We start from the raw sequence: 12,849 nt of genomic DNA, 5'->3' as shown, positions 1-12,849 counted from the left end.
CCTCTGTAAGCAGATTATGGGGTGTTTTGTTCAGGTTTCTTGTTTATTTTCACACAGATGTGCGCACACATGTGAACACACACTCATATGCACACACACACACACACACTCGGAGCAAATATACTCTTCAGAGTGCTTACAGGCTGATGCATAGATAAAGGTACACCTGGGTGCACTGAATGATGTACCTGGGAGATTTTAAGTGCACACAGACTACACACACACACACACACAGAGAGACAGTGGATGCATAGTAGCTCCTGTACAAACACACTCACACTTTAACACACACAGACATACACACACCTGTCTGCTCCCCAAAGCTTTTACCTGTACCACTTTATCACTGAGTGTTTATGTGTGAGGGAACATCCTCTTCTACAGACAGCAAGTGCAGCTGCTCTCTCTCTCTCTGCACACACACACACACACACACACACACACACACACACACACACACACACACACACACACAGACACAGACAAAGACACACACACACACACACACACACACACACACACACACACACAGCCAAAGCACAACTGCACGCAATCCAGTGCTCTCCTTTTAAATATTATGAAAGTGCGCTCAGACTTAGTCAGTTTTTTGATTTAAAAACAGCAGGAAAATAGAGAACGAGGTGAAACAGATGTGACAGGAGGGGACAAAAAGCTGTAGACTAATGTGAGGTTGAGTATTATTTGAGTATTTTTTTCTGATACTGGTGCTAAAACATTTTTAAAATGATCAATGCCAAAACAGTGCCTAAACAGAAACTTTAAAAAAAAAAAAAAAAAAGAAACAAACTGGCGGTCGATGACATTAGAGAACCACTTTTTCATTACTGTGCCAAATCTGAACTTGAAATTGAACAATATATCAACTGTTAACAATTTACAGTATACTTAAATACATGAATATATCAAATGTACAAGAAATTCACTTAATACAGCACAAACAAAATGAATAAACTACAATAACTTAACTCTATCAGTTACAGTATAAATAATAGCATAATACATTTTGAGTTCTACAAACTAAAGCTATAAAATAATTTCAGTTTTTTGGCAGAAATATCATACCTGTCATCATCATCAGTGGTCTCATCATAGACATAAATGCTAAGTCATCATGTCACGTCACATCTTGTGTTATATAGTTATGCTTCTCATTGTCAGGGACGAGGACACCCACACTAGCGGCAGTTGAGCGCAGTGCATCTCGCTACTTTCAAGTGTTTCCTGTGCATCATCAGACACCTCCTCACTTTACATGTAATAGTTTGTAAACATTTATTGCACGTCCCACTCACTGTTTGAATCCTTTCAAGTGAACTAAAGCCGCACTTTAGACCGTTTAGCTGGCGTTTCAGTCCTGTTTAGGGAAGCTACTAGATAACATCACGTCACCTGCTGCCAGAGCCGTGTAGAGAGAGCGCTGTGGCGATGGTAACTACGCACATTTGGTGATGTATCTGTAACATCTGCACCAGAGGGCAACAGTTTCAATCGGCAGCTCAGGCATGCGTCACCAAAATGAGGCGCCATCATCTGTGTTGTGATTCAGTCTGGTAGGTACTGGTTGCTATCAAACCGAAGGCCTGTAAACACCAACGGGGGCTCAAATAAAGAGCAGGAAATTGTAAATAATTTAGAGGCAAATTTTGACGTGCCTGACTATTCACATCAAGCCTGAAGCGATTTTGCAAATAATGTAAGCTTCTATAAAAAAAAGGTCACACTGCAGCAAAAAGAAGGAATCAGCATCAATGATGACGACCTGGTGCTCCTTTTACTCCATTAAAAGAAGAAAAAAACAACATAACAGGGAACATCCAAAATATAGAAAGAGAGGAGAACTTTGTGAGATTCACTGCTTGGCTCAGGAGCTGAGACTGTCCGACAGCCACTTCACAACTTATTTTAGGATGTTTCAGTTATGTTTTATGACATCTTGATATATGACAGAGTAATCTACCATATAAAAAGTCTGTCGTGATCATTACTTCAAACTGGGCGACAGAAGTCTAGCTAAGGGGGAACAACTGTCTGAGTAAAGACTGTCATTTATGATACTTAAGGGATAATGCAGGACTAAGTGTCCATTATCAGGAATTAACGGATAACAGGGAGGTCAGAATGGTTGCCTCCATTAATTCCTGATTATGGACACCTTAAAGGGCATTATCCTGCTTAAACCATGGTCACCTGCCAAAGAACAAAACAAAAAGAGCATTAATTTCTAGTTTCATGTGTCTTACAATCAAAATCTTAAGTTAAGGCTGTGTCCAGAAGGGAACCTCACACACCTGACATGTGTTGGTACAACGTATGACTGCAGCAAAATACACTCTTATAACAATAGTTAGCACTGTGTGGACTTGCCTTCTAGTCTGTTTTTATCTTGTTCTGCTAATCAAAACTTCATACTATAAATGACATATCATGTTTCATGCATTTCCACAGACAGTTATTGGCAGCATCTGATCCACTAATCTTTGTCCATTTTCATTGGAACTGTAATGCTCTCATACAGTGGATCTAATTGTCATGACAGGAGCCTTCAGCTCTGTTCACATGAGCTTGGCAAACCTTGCTAAGCCAACTACTATGCTATAGCTGATAGGTAACAACCGCTGCACTGCCAAAACTTTCTGGCTCTAGAATTTCTGTTCTGCACCTGTGACTACAGAGATATAAATAGAGTAATTCAATCACTGTTACCTACCTCATAATTTTGTCTTCAGTTGGTCGTGTACAGGTTTTTTTTTGTTTACCTCTATTCTTGTTTTAGCTTTGTATACCTCCTGTTACTTATTGTCTTTATTTATTATCTTTCTGGTGGAGATCGTAGAACTCTGGAGCTCACACAGAGATTAGTCCTCCTGAATGCAGCCAGAAGACAGATTTTATGACAGGCTTTGATGGAAACTTGAGAAAACTACCAACATATTTTAAAAAAGCAAAAACTGGACTACCTGGAATTTCAAGCCCCCAAAAAACAACAAAATGAAATGACAAAACCCAGCAATCTAAAACATGTTGTGGAAAATGTCTGGGGAAGAAAAAGGGAGAAGGAGGAAGAAAGATAACTCGTCGCAGCCTGTGTGTGTGTCTGCGTTTGTGCTCTACACACACACACACACACACACACACACACACACACACACAGCTCAGGTGCTGCAAACACAGCAGGCAGAGAGGAGACAGGCCACCATAGTGAGACGGGGCGGAGGACAGACCAAAAACACACAAGTGGTGTGAAACAATACACATACAAGGACACATGCAACAATGTAATAAAGTAAACAAGCAAAGTTAGCCTTCTGAGTGAATGTGTGCTACGCTAATGATGAATCAGCAATGTGCATTTTGTGCTGGCACCACATATCAAAGACAGTCAGAGAATATACTGCATTAAGCAGCTGTGAGCTGTAAATTCACCTTTTCTGGGCAGCAGATAATATTATCTAGGTGCATTTCTGAGCAGCTGCCTGTGGTGTGCACAGCTGTCCAGGTAAGTTTCTGTTTGGGAGTATAATCCAGGCTTCAGTCAGACTCCCCCTGGTCTGTAACTGCCTGTACAGAGATGATGATGTGACTTGACATAGGAATGATTTTATCTTGAAAGTACTAAAAAGCCTCTATAAAGAGGCTCAGTTTAAATCTGGACCTCTATTCAGCATGTTGTGTTTTGCAAATCACACGGATGGTTATTTCTGTTGCAGACATGAGGTGGATGTGAGGCACAGACTGCAAAAACATAGAGGAAGAGAAGAAGAAAATTGCAAGGGGCAAAAAGAAGAGACCCCAAGAGGAAATGACAGAAAATGTCCAAAGTGTGGGATCACTACAAGTTGAAATGAAAAGAAAACACAGGGAAGTGTATCTGTTGTAAAATGGAATGAGCTTTCTACAATAGCACTTTGTCAATGCTGCAGCACTGTAACAGGAAATAACCAGTCTGTGCATCCAGTCCACAGAGCCAAACACAACAAAGTAACATTAATGATAAACTAGCAGTGAAAACATTGATTTTTTTTTTTTTAAAGGAGACAGTTAGTTGTCCATTTAAGACAGTGCCTCCCAACTTTTTTTCCTTGGATCCTCCCTACTTGTACCTAAGGAAAGCTGAGCCCCCCACCCCGAGGTCGAACACAGACTTTTGTATAAATTGCAGGGTCTGTAAAGGTGCTGGAAATCCTTGAAAACACTGAATTTCAATGTAGTGTTTTAAAGGTTTGAAAAGTGCTTGGATTTTGGATAAAGTGCTTGAAACTGTAATCAGATTACTTTCGTAATAAATTGCTGCCTGACTGAATTACTTAGTTAACTTTATAAATAAAGAAATACGTCAGATATCTGCTGAGCCAGATTGAACAGGAAGTTAAATAAGAAATAAGAGAAAATAAAAGACAAAAAATGAAAATTAGAAAAGAAAGAAGAAAGGAAGAAATATGTGTTTTATATCTTATTAATTAGAAATGATTCATCAAATAATCAATTGTTAGCATTTTCAACTACTGGTTATGGAAAATGCACAAAATGATAGGAAAACCCTGATAGCCAAGTCTACTTACAGACAGGTGACACAGTTGGAAACATCAAACTTCATGTCACAAAACACAATTTTGATTGTTAATAGCACAGAAACATCTGATTTAATGTGATGAAGAAGTGAAATAATCTTTTTTCATTTTTTACATACATGTTTTACTATTTACCAGCTGAAAAGGTGCTGGGAAGTCTTGAAAATGCACATTGAAAATGCTTAAATTTGACTTTGGAAAAGGTGTAGGAACCCTGAAATTGTGATTTTAGGTAACATGTGCAAATCTGATTTTGAAGACCTCAGAGCAGTCAGAGTCTTGGGGACCCCCTGTGATCTCTGGTGCCCCCCTGCAGGGAGCCCAGGGGCCAGGTAGGGAACTAGTGATTTAAGAGACCTGTTTTATTTTCTCTTTTGTACATTATTATTGCTCTTAAATGAAGCAAAAGTAAGTTAATGGGAAAAAATGCAGAATGTGCAATATTTCTTATCTGATTACTTGAGGTGTTGAGTACTTGAGTGAGGAGCACTTACTCTGCAGAGACTTCAGGGGACCAAAATGTCTCTAGATGTTAAGGTTTTGAGAGTCCTTCTGTGTGACTGCAGCTGCTGATCCTGCACACCTGCATCTCATCCACCAATCAAGCCACTGCAGTATAAAACCACGGCTCAGACACACACACTCTGCCTGGTCCTTCAGTCATGTGGCACAGACATCAAGACCTTTTCCTCATTTTCTTTTGATTGCATGTATTTTAGATGTTTTCTGGGCTTGAGCTAGTTTTTTTTTTTTCTGTGCCTCAGATTCACCGTACCTGAAATCCGGTCATGTCCGGCGTTGTCCTCATCTTCCACCTGGTTTGGATTGATCAGCCTTCAGCTCCTCTGCCTCATCGTACCCTGCCCTCCTCAGATGTCTTCAGCCTGCCATCTTCAAACTACAATAAACTGACCTTACTGGTTGTGTTTGTATTTGGCTCCTAAATTGAATTGCCGTAATACTAGAGGTAAGTAGTTCATTTAAATGTATTTATATTTTTGTGTATTTTGAAATTTGTATTTTGCTGGGCAGAAAAAATAAAACACATTTTTTTAAACAATACTTCAGAGCTTTGAGGAAATACTTAAAATATATTATTGATTATGTCATTTTATTCTCAAAAAAGACATTTTTATCTCCTGGTTCTCCAAGGGGGAAAAAGTAATATTATAATAATTGAAATATGATCAGATATTGCTGCTAAGGCAAACATACTGAATGACACTAAAATACAACAGAAGAAAAGAGAAGTTGGTAAACTGCCAATGACTCCTAAAACAACACGTGTGACCATTGAGAGAACCAGCGACAGACATACTGGACCTTAACTATGTGATGCAAGTCAAGTGACACAGGTTATGTCGTGTCAAACAGCTGGTAAATGTGAAACTGTCACAGTTTGGTTAACTTTGGGTCAAAATAAACATGTTACATTTCGTAAATGATGACACCACTAGAGATTGCCGGCCAACAATGGGCCTCATGCAAGAACCACTCATATGAACATGCAACACTTGTTTTTAAGTGGTGCGTACGAGTGAGTTAAGAGAACTTGTGGCATTCACCAATTTTTTGCATATTTTGAATTTTCTTTCAGATGCGAACACAATTTACGAGTGGTCCCAAACTGTTGTAGAGTCAGTCTGCTGGTATACAAATCCAAGGTTTTCACTAATGACTGAATATTTCATCAGTCTGAAGACATTTTGAGTTTGAAAAATATGGAACAGGAAACGTAGCCTTATATGGTGTTACTAATGCATTAATTATGCTAATTTACAAGTCTCATATACATGCACTCAAATTCGCACAGTTGGATCATTTACACAGTTTTCTTAAGTTACAAGCGTTTGTTGAATCTGATGTGGCGTGTTCATACGAGCCTTTCATATGAAAAAAGTAAGAGAAATTTGAGACAACAATACAAAAATGAACGTAAAATAAGCTGTTTGCACAAACAACCCATGCAGCCATTTGTCTTGGTGATGGACTGAATCCACCCAGCATGCAGTCTCACACCTCCAAGTTATCCTGATTGGCTGCTTCATATCTATGACGGAGGAATGTGGCAGCGCTCATCCTTCGGGGGCACGCAGGTTAAGGTTAGACCCATATTGAGGATCTAAAATGTGCTAATATATAATAATAATATATTTTAAATATTTTTAATTTATAACAAATTACTTTTAATGTAGTTGTACCCATTTCTGTACACTGCATACTGTCTGACAAAAAACTCATGATTCGATCTTCAAATTTCAGAGGGCAGCTCATGCATCCACCCGATCATGTCACCTAGGTGCAAAATTGAGTTCCCTAGTAGAGTCAGGGTGTATAGCTATTACAGAAACACATCGTGTACTGTACAGCATGTCAGAGAAGACTGTTCCACATATTTCCTTCAAATATTGCACACGAGAACGACACTGGGCTCTCTGTCCCTGTGTCCATGTGTACACAGGAGATGTAATTTGGTCCCCCCTGTCAGATCAATAATGTTGGTCGCTGCTCTGCCTTTCTGCAGCTCTGCTCAGCAGCCAGGTTTTCCCCGTGGGGATTCTCCTCAGCTAATGTCCCCTACTCTCTGGGCTATTCCAGTAGTGATGGGTAGACACCTTTCTCTATATTTGGAAGGGATCCGTTTGCAAAGTCACTCCGGGGACAAGGAGCGAACGAGGATGGAAGAGGGGAGTGTGTTGAAGGATGAAAATGGGAGAGGAAAAAGAAGAAATGGGGAAAGTCAAGTACAGAGAAAAGGAGAGGTGAAGGACGCTGAACAGATTCAAAACAAAGATGACTAGTTTATTTTTAGGTCAAATTTAGTTTAATTAAATGTCCAGTGTGTAAGATTTACAGGGATTTATTGGTATAATGTGGTCCAAAATGTTACATGGTATGTTTCTACAGTTGCCCAAAATGGACTAACCAAACACTGGCTCTAGAGAGGTGTATGCCTTTTTTTTTTTTTTTTTTTTTGCCTACGCAACATTTATAAATAAGGCCTCAGGCTACTCTGATTAGCCACAGAACACACTGAGAACTTTTTTCAGGAGAACAAGTGTTTCCAGTAGAAAGTAGATCCAATTAAGGTTTAGCTCACTGCCCTTCTCTTCATACTTTATTTTGGTGTCTAATACTTTTTGTTTTTGATTGTTCAAGAAAATGCTTTGTTCCTATCACTGCTTTCAGTCTGTGATTGTCTTGTCTGGACAAACCAAACACACTTAAAATAGAAGAACAGACTTTGATTAGTAACTGTAATTGAATGACATTTTTTCTCAGTAACTGATCACAGTAACACTTCAATCTCCAGGTCATTTTCAAAGAAAGTTCAAACATGTGAAATGGTAATTACCACCTGCTTGTGCTAAAATGATACTTGTGAATTATCACATACTTAGCCATGACTTATGTGGGTAATTTTTGAGAAGTTACATATATATATATATATCACTTGAAAATTACCACATATTACCTGTAAAATTATGGGACCTAGAAACTGAAGAATTACCCGGATTACAAATACATTTACTTTATAGTTAAATTACTAAACTATTGTTGCATGAAACTTTCTTCCTGTCCACTGCTAGTAGGTAAGCCTTGTTTTAGCAATTATTGATGACTTATACAGACTGCTGTGCAGGTTATATATAGGTTATGAAGTTGTGCAACCGCAACCCTCCAATGTCCTTGAGCATAGAGCAAACTGTGCAGAAGTATATGAGATCCTGCTGACAGGCTCCATCCCCATTGGCCACCTAAATGTGCAACCACACACACACACGTCTGATCTATCACACTGACCAGGAAACTACTAAGTGTATCACCACCATAAATGATAAGTTAACTGATAAAGGCATTTCAGCGGCATGCTTACATTGGAACCGCTGCTGTAAAAGCAGTGATGTAAAAAGTTGATTTGAAAATTAAAAATGCCAACAAAAGAATTAGCCAGCATTAACACGATCTCCACATACATTGTCCCGAGCTGAAACAAGACTTCGAACTCAAGCTGATCACTTGCAGCCCCTAGTGGAAAAATGAATGGTTGTATGAAACAGAGCAGAACTTTGAAGGAATTTAATAAAAAGTACTTAGTGTTTTTTAAGCAAAATGGATGTTCTCACTATACATGTGTGATTCCAGAGAATAATTTCCAGGTAAAAACATGCTGTGTTCACTTAAAGACTATTTTTACAGACAACTTACAGAGAGCAGAACATTATGATGTCACAATAAAGTTGACCTTTAACCACCAAAATCTAATCAGCTCGTCCTCGACTCCGTGTGGATGTTGTACCATCTTTGAAAGAGTTCCCTCCTGGTGTCACAAGAACGGGATGGACAGACAGATGACCTCAACACATCATGCCTCTGTCCATAAAAAATGTCTTTTCAAAAACTGTGACTGACAGAGGTCCTTCAGCATACTGTCATGAATGTGCATAAAAAAATTAGGCAGGTGGGTCTAGTTGTATGAAAGATTAGCTGCGAACAGCCATGTTGGTTACACTTGCATGCACAAACACACACACGACCAATTGTATGATCACAAGGCGTAAGTAAACCTGGTGGAGATAAAAACCTGACTTAACCTGCAGGACTTTGTTGTGATGTCATGGTATGACCAGATCTCTCTTTACTTTGGTATATACAATGTTAACATCAATAGAAATTGTGGCCAAAACTGTGAAAATAAGTTGTAATAAAACTGGAATTGTCCTTTAACTCTTTTTTTCCCTCCCAGATTGTATGGGACAGCCAACAGAGACCTTCCATCTGTAAGGGACACCTGGACAAAAGGAAGCTGGGTTGTAGGTGAAACAAAAACAGGCGGATGAGGGCGTTTGTTTGAATAAATGAGCTTATTTACTGTCAGGCCAATCTGTCTGGATGACCCTCATCTCCTCCTCTGTCACACTGTGACACTGGCAGGATGCATAATGGATTGCAGCGAAACGAGCCAAAACACAGCGGGAGGACAAACTGTGAGCAGGACACTGCTTCAAACACAGATCCTGTAGGTGACGACCAGCTTCCAGAGACCCTGACAGCTCCTGGTTTACATAAATGTTTGGCCTCGTCCCATGTTCACATGTGAAGTACAGGGACACAGTGCTGCAGGTGGTGAAAAGCCAATCAACATGAACATAGAGGAGTGATACATACTGAAGGCTGTCTTTAGCTACAGTGACAACAAACTCCCACACACACATGCACATTAGCATTACATTAACATGTAATCTGAACAGAAGCACTGTTAATGCATAACTACATGCTGTCAGTTGCTAAGAAGAGGCTGTGATGCTATATAGAGAAGAGTGCTGGGATGTATTCTGAATTTGCAGTGGGCACATACTTATAACATACAATTATACAGCATGCTTTCTCACTGTGTAACACACACACACACACACACACACACACACACACACACACATACACAATAGATTTATTTCAGACATGTGAAAAGCAAAAAATTAAAATAACCAATAACAAAACAGTAAACATATATATCATATTCTCAAACCACTGTTTTATTTTACTCATTTTAGTATTAACCACCTCCAAATGCTGCTGCAAATTGTTTCCAGAACAAAAAATATGAGTGTCCTCTGCAAATAAATTACATTTCAGCGACCTTGATTCATTACATGTCATTAATTTATACCATCTCACCATTATAGGACTGATTCATTAAAAACCTCATAAAATTGGAATCAGAGTGGAGTTCATGATAAACAAGAGACACTTGAGCTGTCAAATTCTTGCCACAGTCACCAGAATATATTTGAATAAACTGGTAATGCAGTTGCTGATGTAGTGAAACAGCAAAACCTTGAAAAGTGTATTGCTAATGCCATCAATTATAATATCTGTGAAATAATTGTGAAAGCACAAGTTTTTCTTTTGACTGGCAAAGAGATTTTTGTTGTAGACTTGTGCAACCATGCCACAAATATCACTCACAAATTTCTCCTTTAAGCCACATATTGTGGTCTGAGCATAATGTAATATTTACTGTACTAAATCATAAAATAACCACGAGATGTAATCAGAGATCAAGCAAAAATTATAAATTGAAATACTGGATTCTGTGATGCCACTTCCTGTCTTCACAAGGAAGCACTACAGCACAGCCACAAATTATATTATGTTCCGGTATATTAAGTGTAGACAAAACTGACAATTTCATGTAAATCACATGATGATTTATATGAAAGGCTTAAATTTGTGCTTTTTTTTTCACTTCCCCTCAATTTCATTCAGTTAAACATGATTCAAGACTCAGAAGTGAAGTTATGAATTTGACTTAATTTGCTAAAGATAAACTTACAATGTTCACTATTAACAATTTTATGTTCACAGCAGCATCTTAAAAAGCTATTAAATTTGCTGAATCTGCCTCACACATTTACCTCAGTCTACCTAAGTTACTGCAGAATTCAAAGGAAAGTCAGAGAAACAAAAGAAATCAGCAGAAAGGAGGACGTTTGGTCTCACTGGTTTCAACAGGACATTAATGTAGAAACTTGCTACAGGTGATGTGGACATTGTGGACTACAGGAAATGGTGAAATGTTCATTTTATATTGCCTGAGATAAACATGAGACACTTAAAACTACACTTCAAATACACTAAATGATACTAGACATCAGAGTATGATGAGGTCTGTGTTGTGCAGACTGGACAAAAGATTTAAATACACACATGAGTTCACTCAAATATTTCAAGCAATTAATTCATTAATTAATTCTTGAACATACCTGAGTCCATAAAAAGCCTTTTTCATGGAGCAGCTGTCTCTGTGGACGAGGAAGAAACTGTTGTGGAGGCAGCAGTGAACATATATAGTGACCAAGACAAACCAAATAACACACAAGGGGGAAACAAGATGGATGTCAACTTTAACTAACACAAGGCAACTAACTAAAGCCAGTTTCATGTAGGAACTGTTTTCTTTCTGCAGTTGTATCTACAGGTTTTGATTTACTTTAACAATTTATGAATTATAAAATGTATTAAGGTACTAAATACCTGTTAAAGTGTAGTCACAATATTAAAGTAATGCAATTTAATTACTTTCCATTACTTTTGGATCACCCTAATACAAAATATGTTGAAATAGAAAAATAGAAAAATGTGGAAACACTATTTTGAGCTGTTATAAAATTTCACAGGGCATAATGTGTTTTTGTCCTGCACTCTGTCCTTGAGGCTCCATAAAGGGTACATCATGTAACATTAACTTAAGTGATTTCATCCAAATTAAATTAGAGAGTACATGGTTTAACTTGATAAAAAATGTGTCCAGGTTGATATAATTTATTTATGCTGTAAAGGATTGTGTGACATTTGTTGTCAAAAGTGGTCTGCAAGTCTGCTTGTCTTTAAAATCTGAATTGACACGGGCCTGGAGCTTAAAAACATGAATGCTGACAAATTGTCTATATTTTTTGCAGGAGAACAGTCATTGCTAAAAATAGAATAGAATAGAAGACATGTTGGTATGATACAAATGCCTATAAATAGAGACTTGAGCTGCAGCCATGACTTTCAGAATCATAATCTCTTATTTTGGGAGGGTTGGGAGAATTTATGACGATGGGCTTTCACATTAGAGGAGACACATTGTGTAACACCCTGATGCACAAGCTGGAGGCAAGGAAACACATCAAAATGCAGCATGACTTGATGATCTGCTGTTGTCAGAAAATTTGCTGAAATGTTGCCAGTTAACGAGCAATCCTGTCAACATTTATACTCGGGGGAACAGATACAAGTGACTATCAAAATTAGAGACCAAAAAAACTGTAATGTAAAGTGAAAAGCTTGGATTTGACCCTTTTGTCTTGAAAATACTGGATCCCTTCCCCCAAGCCCAACGATTAACAAGTCTTTTATTTAAAAAGTATGAATCGATAAATCAATTCATTTCCTTTCAGTTCCTGAATCAGCTAATGTCTTCATTTACACTAAGTTGACACTCAATTCCCCAGAGCCACTTTGTTTATACCATCTGACAGCATCCAGTCAAGCTGCAGGACAGAACCATGAAGAACTAACGGTATGTTTCTGAGCTCCAGTTTAAAAAATATGAAACCAAAGACAATTTTTTTTTGCACGCAAAAACTATGCAATGATAAGAACAAATGAATTACAGCATATACAACGAACATCAAAAATTATAGACAGACATGCAACATCAGCTTTGTTTGACATTTCAAGTTGAGATTACATTGAGGCTCAAAACTCAAAG

Source organism: Lutjanus erythropterus, chromosome 14 (genome assembly GCF_056507025.1).
Source record: "Lutjanus erythropterus isolate fLutEry1 chromosome 14, fLutEry1.hap2, whole genome shotgun sequence".
Taxonomy (NCBI): domain Eukaryota; kingdom Metazoa; phylum Chordata; class Actinopteri; order Lutjaniformes; family Lutjanidae; genus Lutjanus; species Lutjanus erythropterus.
Note: the sequence above shows the minus strand (reverse complement) of the source record.